Genomic DNA, 10,328 nt, shown 5'->3' with positions numbered 1-10,328 from the left:
TTGTGTGTGTGTGTGTGTGTGTCTGTCTGTCTGTCTGTGTGTCTGTGTGGTATTGTGTGTATCTGTCTATGTAGCCGTCTGTCCATGTGGGAGTGTGTGTGTGTGTGTGTGTGTGTGTGTGTGTGTGTGTGTCTGTATGCCACGGAGGGCAGTGTTTGATAAGTTTTCTTGGAGAACAGAGTTGTTTTTTCATGCTCTTAAATAGTTAAACAGTATAATTAAAATCAATAAAAGTTAAAACTCTTTTAAAAAAGTGGCGTAGGACCAAGAAAACAAAAGCAGTAACTTCTCTGTCCCGCCCTTCGCGTCTCACCTCGTTAGGAACTGGAGAAGCACAATATCTCACCGCTCCCCCTTCCTGTCTAATAACTTAAACGTCGCTTTATCGTAATTAAAGTTCCTTCCCACAACGTACGGGTGGGTCAGCATGGACTTCTCACAGACACAGACTGATAGACATCTGGTAAAGTATCAGCAGGCCACATGGCATTGCAGAGTTTGAAATCAGTTGTGCATTCGTAGAAGCAACGCAAAAATGAGAGCAACGAATGACTTGAAGTATATTCTGCACACATTCTGGTGCTCCCTTATGTCTTGACTTGGATAACACAAGCTCACAGTTACTCTCAGGATCGACGTGTAAATGGGGCGTGTAAGTCCAGAGCCAGAGTGTCCAGACCACTGACCTCATGTGTCCCTAGTTAAAGTTTTCAATCCAAGTGCTTTCTTATGCTTTTCATCGAGGCACTTGATTCTGTCTCTGTGGCGCAATCGGCCAGCGCGTTCGGCTGTTAACCGACAGATTGGTGGTTCGAGCCCACTCAGGGACTTTGAGATGAGGTTTTCCCCCGACATTCACAAGATCACAAGATCACAAGATAAGGGAGCAGAAGCAGGCCATTCGGCCCATCGAGTCTGCTCCAAGGAAAAGGGAAAAAGAAATGGGGTGGGAAAAAAAGAGAGAGAAAAAAAAAACTATTCTAATCCCATTTGCCAGCCTTATCCCCATATCCCTTGATACCCTGACTATTTAGATATCTGTCTATCTCCTCCTTGAACACCCCCACTGATCTGGCCTCCACTGCTGTGCGTGGCAAGGAGTTCCACAATTTCACCACCCTCTGGATAAAGAAACTTCTCCTCATCTCTGTCTTGAAACTGTACCCTCTAATTCTAAGATTGTGCCCTCTGGTCCTGGACACGCCCACCAAGGGAAACAGCCTAGCCACATCTACTCTATCCTTACCTGTCAACATTTTAAATGTCGCTACGAGGTCCCCTCTCATCCTTCTGTACTCCAGCGAGTACAGTCCAAGAGCCGACAAACGCTCATCGTACTTAAGCCCTTTCATTCCTGGAATCATTCTCGTAGTTCATTAGTTATGGGGGCGCGAAACAGGAATCCACTATTCGCTCAGAGGTGAGAGCTTGAAATGGTGTTGACCTTGGAAGCGGCTAAAACATTACAGGTATTTTAAAAAGCTACGTTAGTGCAGTGGTTAGCATAACGTTATTACAGCGCCAGCGACCCGGGTTCAATTCTCGTCACTGTATGGTAGGAGTTGGTACGTTTTCCCCGTGTCTGCACTGGTTTCCTCTGGGTGCTCTTGGTTCCTCCCACGTTCTAAAGTCATGTGGATAGGAAGTTATGGGCATGCTATGTTGGCGCTGGAAGGGTGGCGACACTCCGCAAAAGATGCAATTCTCTGTGTGTTTCGATGTACCTGTGACTAATAAAGAAATCTGCTCTTACTTTGATAACTTAGAATTACCCAGCTCTGCCGCCTTATTTTCACCATGAACACCTCTGTTACGCATCAGCAAAGACTAAGAGTCGTCTGCCTCCTTCTGGAACATATATCGAACCATTTCCTCACCACCAACACTCTCACCCGCTTGTCAGAACTTACACGAACAGCTTCGATTTTGATTCCCCTCACATCGTTCAAATCACAAGTGCAGCCATTGGCACTGGAAGGGACCCGAGCTACGATCTTCCTTGGCTCCCTGAGATAGTCCATGTTCCCAACCTTCTCTGGTACTATTTCCCGAGCCTCTTTCCGCTACCTCCTCGACCGAATTGGTACTGCGACCTCCACCGGTGCGGAACTTGTCAATTTTATCAGCTTCACTGCTGACGTACACCCCGCCATCAAATTAGTTTGTACGATATCTAACACGTCTCTCCCCTTCATGTTCTATCCATCTCAGAAGCCCAACCATCCACAGACATATCCTGCAAACCCACTGACCCACACTGCTGCCTGGAATGCACTTTATCCCATCTTCTCCCCTGCAACGGCTCCATCCCAATATCTCACTTTCTCCGTCTCCGCTACATCTCGAGATGACACTTTCCGTTACACGACATCTGAAAAGCCCTCATAAATCAGTTTCTCCTCTCCTACGGCTGACAGATTGCTGACCCGCATCTCCTCTATTTCCCGCACTCTGCCCATACCACAGGCAGAACAGGAATAGAGCTCCCTGGTTCCTCACCTTTCACCCTACCAGCCCCTGCATCCACCACATCACCTCTGCCATTTACTAAATCTATTCTCCTGAATCTTGAGGTTATGTTCCATAGTTCTTGACTCACCTACCAGTGGAAACAACCTTCCTGCCTCTATCCCTTTAATAATTTTATATGTTCTATAGGATCCCCTCTTATTCTTCTGAATTCCAGCGAGTGTGGCCTCACCAGTACCCTGTAGTGTTGCAACAAACCAACCTTTTGCGATTCATGCGCAAGCATTCCTCAGTCCCTCTGCACAACAGAATGCTGTAATCTTTCACCATTTAAATAATAATCTGATCTTCTATTTTTCCTTCAAAGTGGAGGACTTCGCATTTACCAACATTGTACTCCATCTGCCAGACCCATTACTACTCACTTAACCTATAGATATCTCTCTGCAGACTCTCCGCATCCTCTGCTACATTCATTACTTGGTTTATTGCCTGTGCCATTGTAATGTTATTATTTGGTGACCTATAGATAACTCCCACAAGTTATTGTTTTCCTTTACTGTTCCTAAGGGCAGGCACAGTAGTGTGGAGGCTGGCCTAGCACTATTGCAACGCCAGCGATCCGGGTTCGGTTCTGGATGCTGTCTGTGGAAAGTTTGTACGTTCTCCCCATGTCCTCTGGGTGCTCCGGTTTCCTCCCACATTCCAGAGCCGTACCGGTTAGGAAGTTGTGGGCATGCTATGTTGGCGCCGGAAGCGTGGCGACACTTGCGGGCTGCCCCCAGAACACTCGACGCAATAGATGCATTTCACTGTGTGTTTCGATGTACATGTGACTAATAAAGAAATTTTCTCTTGTCTAATCTTGTCTTGGTCCGGCGGCATCGCACCATCACTCATATCTTTTCCTATCAACCCTTCCTGCTTTGGCAAGATCACCCGTCTCTCCAACCGATACTCCCTGTCCATTAGCACTTTCCCCGAAATCGCAGGAGGTGCAACATTTGTCTCTTCACCACCTCCCTCACCAAAATCCAGGGACCTAAACATCACTTCTCGGTCAGCGGAAGTTCCAGGTGCATGTCCTTCAACCTCGCCGACTGCATCCGATGCTCCCGAGGTGGGCTGTTCTACTGCAGCCAGTCCACGCTTAGACCAGTCGACGGTTTTGCGACACCTGCCCTCTGCCCACGATGACAAATCTGAGCTTCCTGATGCATGCCATTTGAAGCCACTCACCATCCCCACGCTGAGGTTTCTGCCCTGGGCCTTCTCCACTGCTAGGGCGATTCCAAAAATGCACTAAAAGAATCAGCACCACAGACTCCGCCTATGTAGTCTACATCTTAATGCCATGAACAAAGAATTCCCCAATTTCAGGTGAATCGCACCGCCCGCTTTCACTTCTGATCCACACAGGTTCTCCAAAACCTCCCGCTTTAACCAGTTTCTTTGCTGTTCACCAGATCTCCTATGTGCAACACACACTCACTTAACCCACTGTGTCTCCTCTTCCCTTCCTCACAGCTCCCACCCGCCCATCTTCTCTCCCATATCAGATTCCACTGAAAATTTAAAAAAAAACACCAACTCCGAAGGCACTCGGCAGAATAATGCTGACGGAGCAGTTTCTGGTGCGCTACATTTTTTTGCTGATTGTTGAGAAGGCAACGGAGGGTAAACGGTATTAAATCATGAAATCTTCATAAAATGTGTTTCGGCTAATATTGGACGTTTGTTCACATATCTGTTGTCGCACTTTGGAACCTTTGTGAATATCCCAGAGACGGTTGAGCAGAGATTTTCGAAAATCGTACCCAATGTCAGTGATTTCATTTGCAATGTTGGGCTGAGGAAGCTGGGACTTCTTCATCTGGATGAAGAACATTGAAGGGACACTTTATGGACCTCTTGGTGTACATGTCCAAATGTCGCTTGACGTGGCAACACAGACACATAAGGTGGTGTTCACTCTTTATTTCCGCTGGAAATGTGTAAGTTTAACCCTACAGACTCATGTCGAACCTGAGATTATTCATGAAAATTAGCGTCCCTGCAGTGGCGTCTGGGGCGGCCAGTGGTTAACACATTGCAGTCTGACGTGACAACCCTTTAGCACAGCACTTTCCAGTCTGTTTTAAAGAAATATTGGGTGGGTTGAGAAAAGGGAAAGCGCATAAATACTCAGACACAGGATCTGGGAGAAACAATTTCAAAACCTCCATGATTAACATTTTCAAACGATCAGCGCAATTGAGTAAAAAATGAAAAGGAAAAAAAGAAACAGATGGAGCCTGCCTTCAGCACACGGCAATTCACCCCATAAATTAAAGGCTCTGCTAGGAGTTGAACCCAGGATCTCCTGTTTCCTAGACAGGTGCTTTGGCCAGTTAAGCCACGGAGCCCTCGCACGGCCCAACAGCTGTTGTAATGAGATGCAACTTGCATTAACTGCTCTTCTTCGTCTGCTGGTGGGGGAATTGCTTCATATTTTGCTTATTTCTTCAGATACACTGCTCCACCCACTTCCGACCATTGTATCACCGGATCAAAGAACGGATTCTCCGCAGTGCCAATTCCGCCTCATTTACTGAACACTTCCTCGCCTCCACTCGCACCTCCCTCAATCCCTCTCCCGCCACCTCACCACAACATTCAGCTCTTTATGTCTGATCGCAACACAGCTTCAGAATAGCCCTGATAGGTCACATAAAATGAACAAACTAATCAATTGGCATGTCTTTCAACCTCCTTAAATGGGAAGGACCTCGAAAACAATTGTTCATCTTTCTGTTGAACGAGACAAGAACAGTGAGTACCGGCAGGCAACCGTCATGAAATCGCTTCCAGCGAGGGAGGTGACTGATTATTCGAATTTATTCACCTTTGCGAACACATTTCTCCGCGCATGACGCAGGCAAACACAATGTATTATGACCTCTGGCTATCAAGCACGTCCAGATATAAACCCGTCCGGTTCTGCACCGTTACCAGAACGGAAGAGTTGAACTCCAACGTTCACTAATACTATTATGACCGTGCTGGGCTTGGACAACGAGACTTCTGCCTCGTATGACGCTTTGAATGAAGTGAAATCATGTAACTTTCCTCGGGACTGACGACGCGCTCTGATTAGCGAATGTGACGAGTCCAAGCTGTCGCAGCCACTCACATCCCATCGGCAATTTAAACAAAACCGAGTTTCAATTTTACCTCAATTTCTTTCTGATGTACGATGTTACCAATTTGTGTGCGAATTATTCCGCGTTAACGGCAGCGGCCTCTTTTGGTGAAGAGAAAATATTTCAATGTGCGAATTGTTTTGTCAGAATCAGTTTCTCCGGAACTGTCTGGTCATCCTCAAATAACAGAGTGTTGCGGCAATGATCTCCATTCAGGTTGTTGTTTCTACTGTGTGTGAGAAGCGAGAAAGGACATTTGAAGATCCTTAATCACTATACAGTTTGCATTTATCGGTGTTCTTTAGATTTGTAACAAGGTTGTACAATAAGGATAATTCTACTTCAAAGTTTGATCTCGTTATCTTCTTTTGGTTCCATCTTCTCTTCTTCTTCTATATTCTCTGTATTTACTTCTCTTATTTCAGAAAAGAAACGGATTCCTAATTCTTTGCTGTTCCTGATGATGATGGCTGATGACGGTCAGTATTGAATATTCTTCCTCCTTCTGTTCACTCTTTCCGTGTTGAGTTCAGTCGGATGCTACCCACCATATGGAGATTGCAATCATTATGGTAACATGGTGAAGTGGAAAAAACCTCCAACAAACACAGAAACCTAAGGTTTGAAATCCCATAAAATATCTCTGCAGAACTCCGGAGTAGACCTTCTGGAACCCGTATTCAACCGTGATGTTCGGCGCCGTCTGCATCAGCTTTGCACGTTCTCCCTGTGGCCACAAGTATTTCTGCTGGATGTTCCGTCTTCCTCCCACATCCCAATGATGTGCAGCTTGCAGGCTAATTGGCCAGGGTACAATGTCACGTGTGCAGATGAGTTTCCGAATCTGGGGAAATCAGTGGGAACGTAGAAAGGGTAAAATGGGATGTGTGTAGTATCTGTAAAGGTGGATAATTGATGAACGGTGTGCATTCGGTGGGACCAGTAATCAGTGTCTGGACTGTATGGTTCAATTGCATCAAACTTAATCGTCACCTCTGACACTTCCTAACTCCACAGGAGCTGTCTGACGTGAGTATTTGTATGTTCGGCGTTATTAAGACCACAACTGGATGCTGAATAAAGAGATACTGCATCTGCCACGTATTTGCCCACCCGCACATGTATCAATCGCCTCACAGTCTCGTTGCATACTCTTTGGAACACACGATTCCACCCATTTTCGTGCTGGAGGCGTATTAAACAATCACGCATTTGGTATCTTTCCACAAATCATTGTGGAGCACAAGCACTATGAACCTGTGCGAAAGATCAATTTGGTCAGTTAATGTAAAACAACGATAATCTATCTGATGATTTTATGAGATACGGGGACAAGTTCTGTACAATGCAGTAGAATGATGGACAGGGCCTTAACCCCATCAAGTCTTCTAGACAACTAGGCCAAATTAAACGAATTCCGTCTGCTTTCACTTGCCCGTTTCTTTCTGTTCTCCCCCTGTCATCGGTCATTAAAATATTACGTGTTTCTAAAATGCAGCACTGAGCTGAAAAAAATCTTTGTTCTTAACGACCTCACGCCTCGGAAATATACCTTCATCTTTTCATTGACTGCAGCAGCGAAGTTAACCATATCGATATCGAATTCGTCAGGATGGCCGAGCGGTCTAAAGCGCTGCATTCAGGTCGCAGTGTCCGCGGGAGGCGTGGGTTCGAATCCCACTCCTGACAGTTAAACATTTTATGTCTTGATTCTACCCCTCTTTGGTTTCACTGTTTTCTTCAACTGGCCGGCAGTCTTGCCTCGCTCATTCTTCGCTTCTGCCATTGAACAACCCTGCCCTTCCACAGATCGTGTCTTCCCCATGTCTGTTCTTTTATTTGTCCTATCGCCCTTCGCCAATTTCTGCTGGTCCCTCTCGTCTGTCAGCAAGATCATGGTTCATCCTCTTCCCACTCTCCCGTTCCATCTCCAGATCCGTAACGTTGCATGCAGTCACAAGTCAGATGGAGAATGGTGAGTTGGACAGTTGAGGAATGAGAATGCTTGTGTGAGCTGAGTATCGAAAGAGACTGAAAAACAGATAAATACAGACAGTGCAGCAGTGGAAGTGATTTACGGTGAGGTGACGGAACACTTGCAGGTTAAGCGAAAAGACGATGGAGGTAACTGAGGGAACGTGGGACGGAGCTGAGCCAGTTGTTCCCAGTCCGAAGTCTTCTTCTGGGCCGTGTATCCAAACCCCTCTATGCCTTGATCTACCAAAATATCATACACCTTCACTTGAATTAATTCTGATGATCAAGCTTCTTCCTCCGGCCGCGGCGTGGAATTCCAGTGATTCCCTGTCCTGTGCAGGAAGAAAATTATTAGGAACCTAGTTTTAAATGTCCGGTCCTTCATCTTAGTGTTCTGTCCCCTTGTTTTAGACTGTCCCGTTCTTAAAACATAAACATCCCGACGTCTGCCCTGTCAAGCTCCCTGAACGTCTTATTCTCTGAACAAGGTCACGGCACATGATTCTAAACTCCAAGAAATACGGGCCCAACATAGATCGACAGCAACAGCCACAAACAGCAACAGAAATGACAGTGGGCTTCCAATAACTAAATTGGAACTGTTTCATTGTGTAATTGTGTCACAATAGTGGGATGTGGGCTCGATGGTCTCATGGTATGATTCTCGCTTCTGGTGCTGAAGGATGACTAAGATACAGATATCAGCAGGTCCAATTTGCCTGTGTTCGGCCCATACCCTAAAATTTCCCAGTCACGCACTTTATTGCACAATCCCTTTCCAAACAAGAAGTGGTCATCCTTATTGTATCTTTCAACAGTTCGTAATTTTCAACTGCATGACACTATTTACGTTTCATAAAGGCCAAATTCGTGACTTTCTTCCCAATATATCACTGCACGCACACTGCAGCTTTGCCTTATCCCTCATTGTACTGAACTTGGAAATGGCCTTGTGTTTACCCAACCGACAATGCGAAGTGTGACCTGATGCACTTCAGCACAACGCAGAAGGGGAGACGCTATAACCTGCACGTCACAGCTCTTGGACCGGGGTCTCGGGGTCTTCAATATTCAGCTCTAACCTGGCACCGGATTTCCATCTGAATTGAAGGTTTCATTCGCCAGCAGAAGGAATGTTGAAGCTAACTCTAATAGCAAATGCAGCAAAGGAAGACATGCCGGAAGCAGTGGCGATTTGTCTGGGAAAAGTTGGGAAACTGCGTTGAATCTCATGACAATTGACAGGTCGCGGTATATATTTCAAATGAAATATATGGATGGCGAAGCACTAAAGCATTGGAAAAGCAATTAAGCCCGGATTGATTGGGGATATTAAAGATCACACTAAATCGATAAAGACCGATAATCTAGAAAAATCTCTAAACTTTTGGGATTCGGAACGGATTAAAATTCTGATAAAGATGGCCAAGAAATGTAACTTGTAACATAATATAGAACGTGAAAGTTAATACGTGGGACATGGAGAATATTGAATGATGTGCAAAACAGTGGCCGATCATTCGGAGCAGACGAGGTGACCAAGAGGTTAAGGCGATGGACTGCTGATCCATTGTGCTTTGCACGCATGGGTTCGAATCCCATCCTCGTCGTGAGTTGTTGCTTTGTGTAACGAGCTTTCAACGCCTTCAAATAAAAAATTCGCAGACTCCAAATTTACCCACCGTCACACGAACCGTTTTGGTTTGTGAGTCATGAAAGGAAAAGTTCGCAATAAGAATTTCTCACGAAATTTGGTGGAATGAGAAGGGAATGAAAAGTCCAGATCAAATGGTCCCACTCTTTCTACCTTTCTTCCTCTGTCCGCAGCAGTGAACACTGAATGGATGTTTTCTAGGGAGAATTCTGAAGAGGGAACAGAGCACACGATTAGGGAAGTTGTTTCATTTGAAACCTTCCTGCAGAGGGGAGGTGAGGAACGATTGAGTACAGATCGGGGCAGCTGAATGTCCGAAGCCACAGATTTTGGACCGAAGACAGATCGATCCGGCAGTTGTCCAGGTCATGATATACAAGGGACTGTGGAAGAGCGGGTCAGAGTTCGGACTGAAGAACACCAATCATCAAACGCGGCCAAAAACGGTCCACATTAACATGGAAAATGCTGTGTGATGAAATATTCCGCACGACTTCATGAACGCTGTGTGAGAGACAGGTGAAACTGCTGATTCTCCTGCATATTTTCCTTAACTTCCGACAACTAGCATTCAGTTTTGTTTTCCATTTTCTCCTGTTCTGCTGTCTCAGGTTACACTTCTGCTGATCTGGTTGCACCTTCAGGAGCAGACGTTTATATTCATTATGGGAGTGCTGTATTATAACTTGTCATTGCCGATTAAACGGAAGAAAGATCAACATAACATTGCAAAAGATAGTCCTGGTTGTCCTGGTGAGGAAGATAAAAGCTCCAGAGGATGTTAATAAGGCCGTGGAGGCACGACGGTAACCGTAGAATGGTCGGGACTCACTTGGATGGAAGCAGCACTCTGTGCGTTCAGCCTGGTGATGCAGGTAAGGTAATAAATGGCATTTCTCGGTGCAGTTAAGATGCAGAGGAACATTGCAGTTGCCGAATGATTGGAGGGACAGAATAATTCTCGAATACACATGGACTGGAAAGGAGGAGGGATCAGACAGCAGGTGGTTTACAGTGGATACATCCCCACGGTCTCATTCCGGCAG

The 10,328-nt window shown here is 45.8% G+C and overlaps 4 non-coding genes across 4 annotated transcripts; 3 read left to right on the top strand and 1 right to left on the bottom strand.

The window, feature by feature from the left end:
- Positions 1 to 756: 756 nt before the first annotated feature.
- Positions 757 to 830, top strand: trnan-guu (transfer RNA asparagine (anticodon GUU)). Its single transcript has one exon. It is a non-coding gene; the product is annotated as a tRNA-Asn (tRNA).
- A 3,970-nt stretch (positions 831 to 4,800) lies between these two features.
- trnap-agg (transfer RNA proline (anticodon AGG)) lies at positions 4,801 to 4,874 on the bottom strand. The gene has a single exon. It is a non-coding gene; the product is annotated as a tRNA-Pro (tRNA).
- Positions 4,875 to 7,257: 2,383 nt separating this feature from the next.
- On the top strand, positions 7,258 to 7,340 carry trnal-cag (transfer RNA leucine (anticodon CAG)). Its single transcript has one exon. It is a non-coding gene; the product is annotated as a tRNA-Leu (tRNA).
- Positions 7,341 to 9,156: 1,816 nt separating this feature from the next.
- On the top strand, positions 9,157 to 9,238 carry trnas-gcu (transfer RNA serine (anticodon GCU)). The gene has a single exon. It is a non-coding gene; the product is annotated as a tRNA-Ser (tRNA).
- Positions 9,239 to 10,328: the final 1,090 nt, after the last annotated feature.

The sequence above is a fragment of the Pristis pectinata genome, chromosome 14 (assembly GCF_009764475.1).
Source record: "Pristis pectinata isolate sPriPec2 chromosome 14, sPriPec2.1.pri, whole genome shotgun sequence".
Classification (NCBI taxonomy): domain Eukaryota; kingdom Metazoa; phylum Chordata; class Chondrichthyes; order Rhinopristiformes; family Pristidae; genus Pristis; species Pristis pectinata.
Note: the sequence above shows the minus strand (reverse complement) of the source record. Positions and strands in the feature narration are given on the sequence as shown.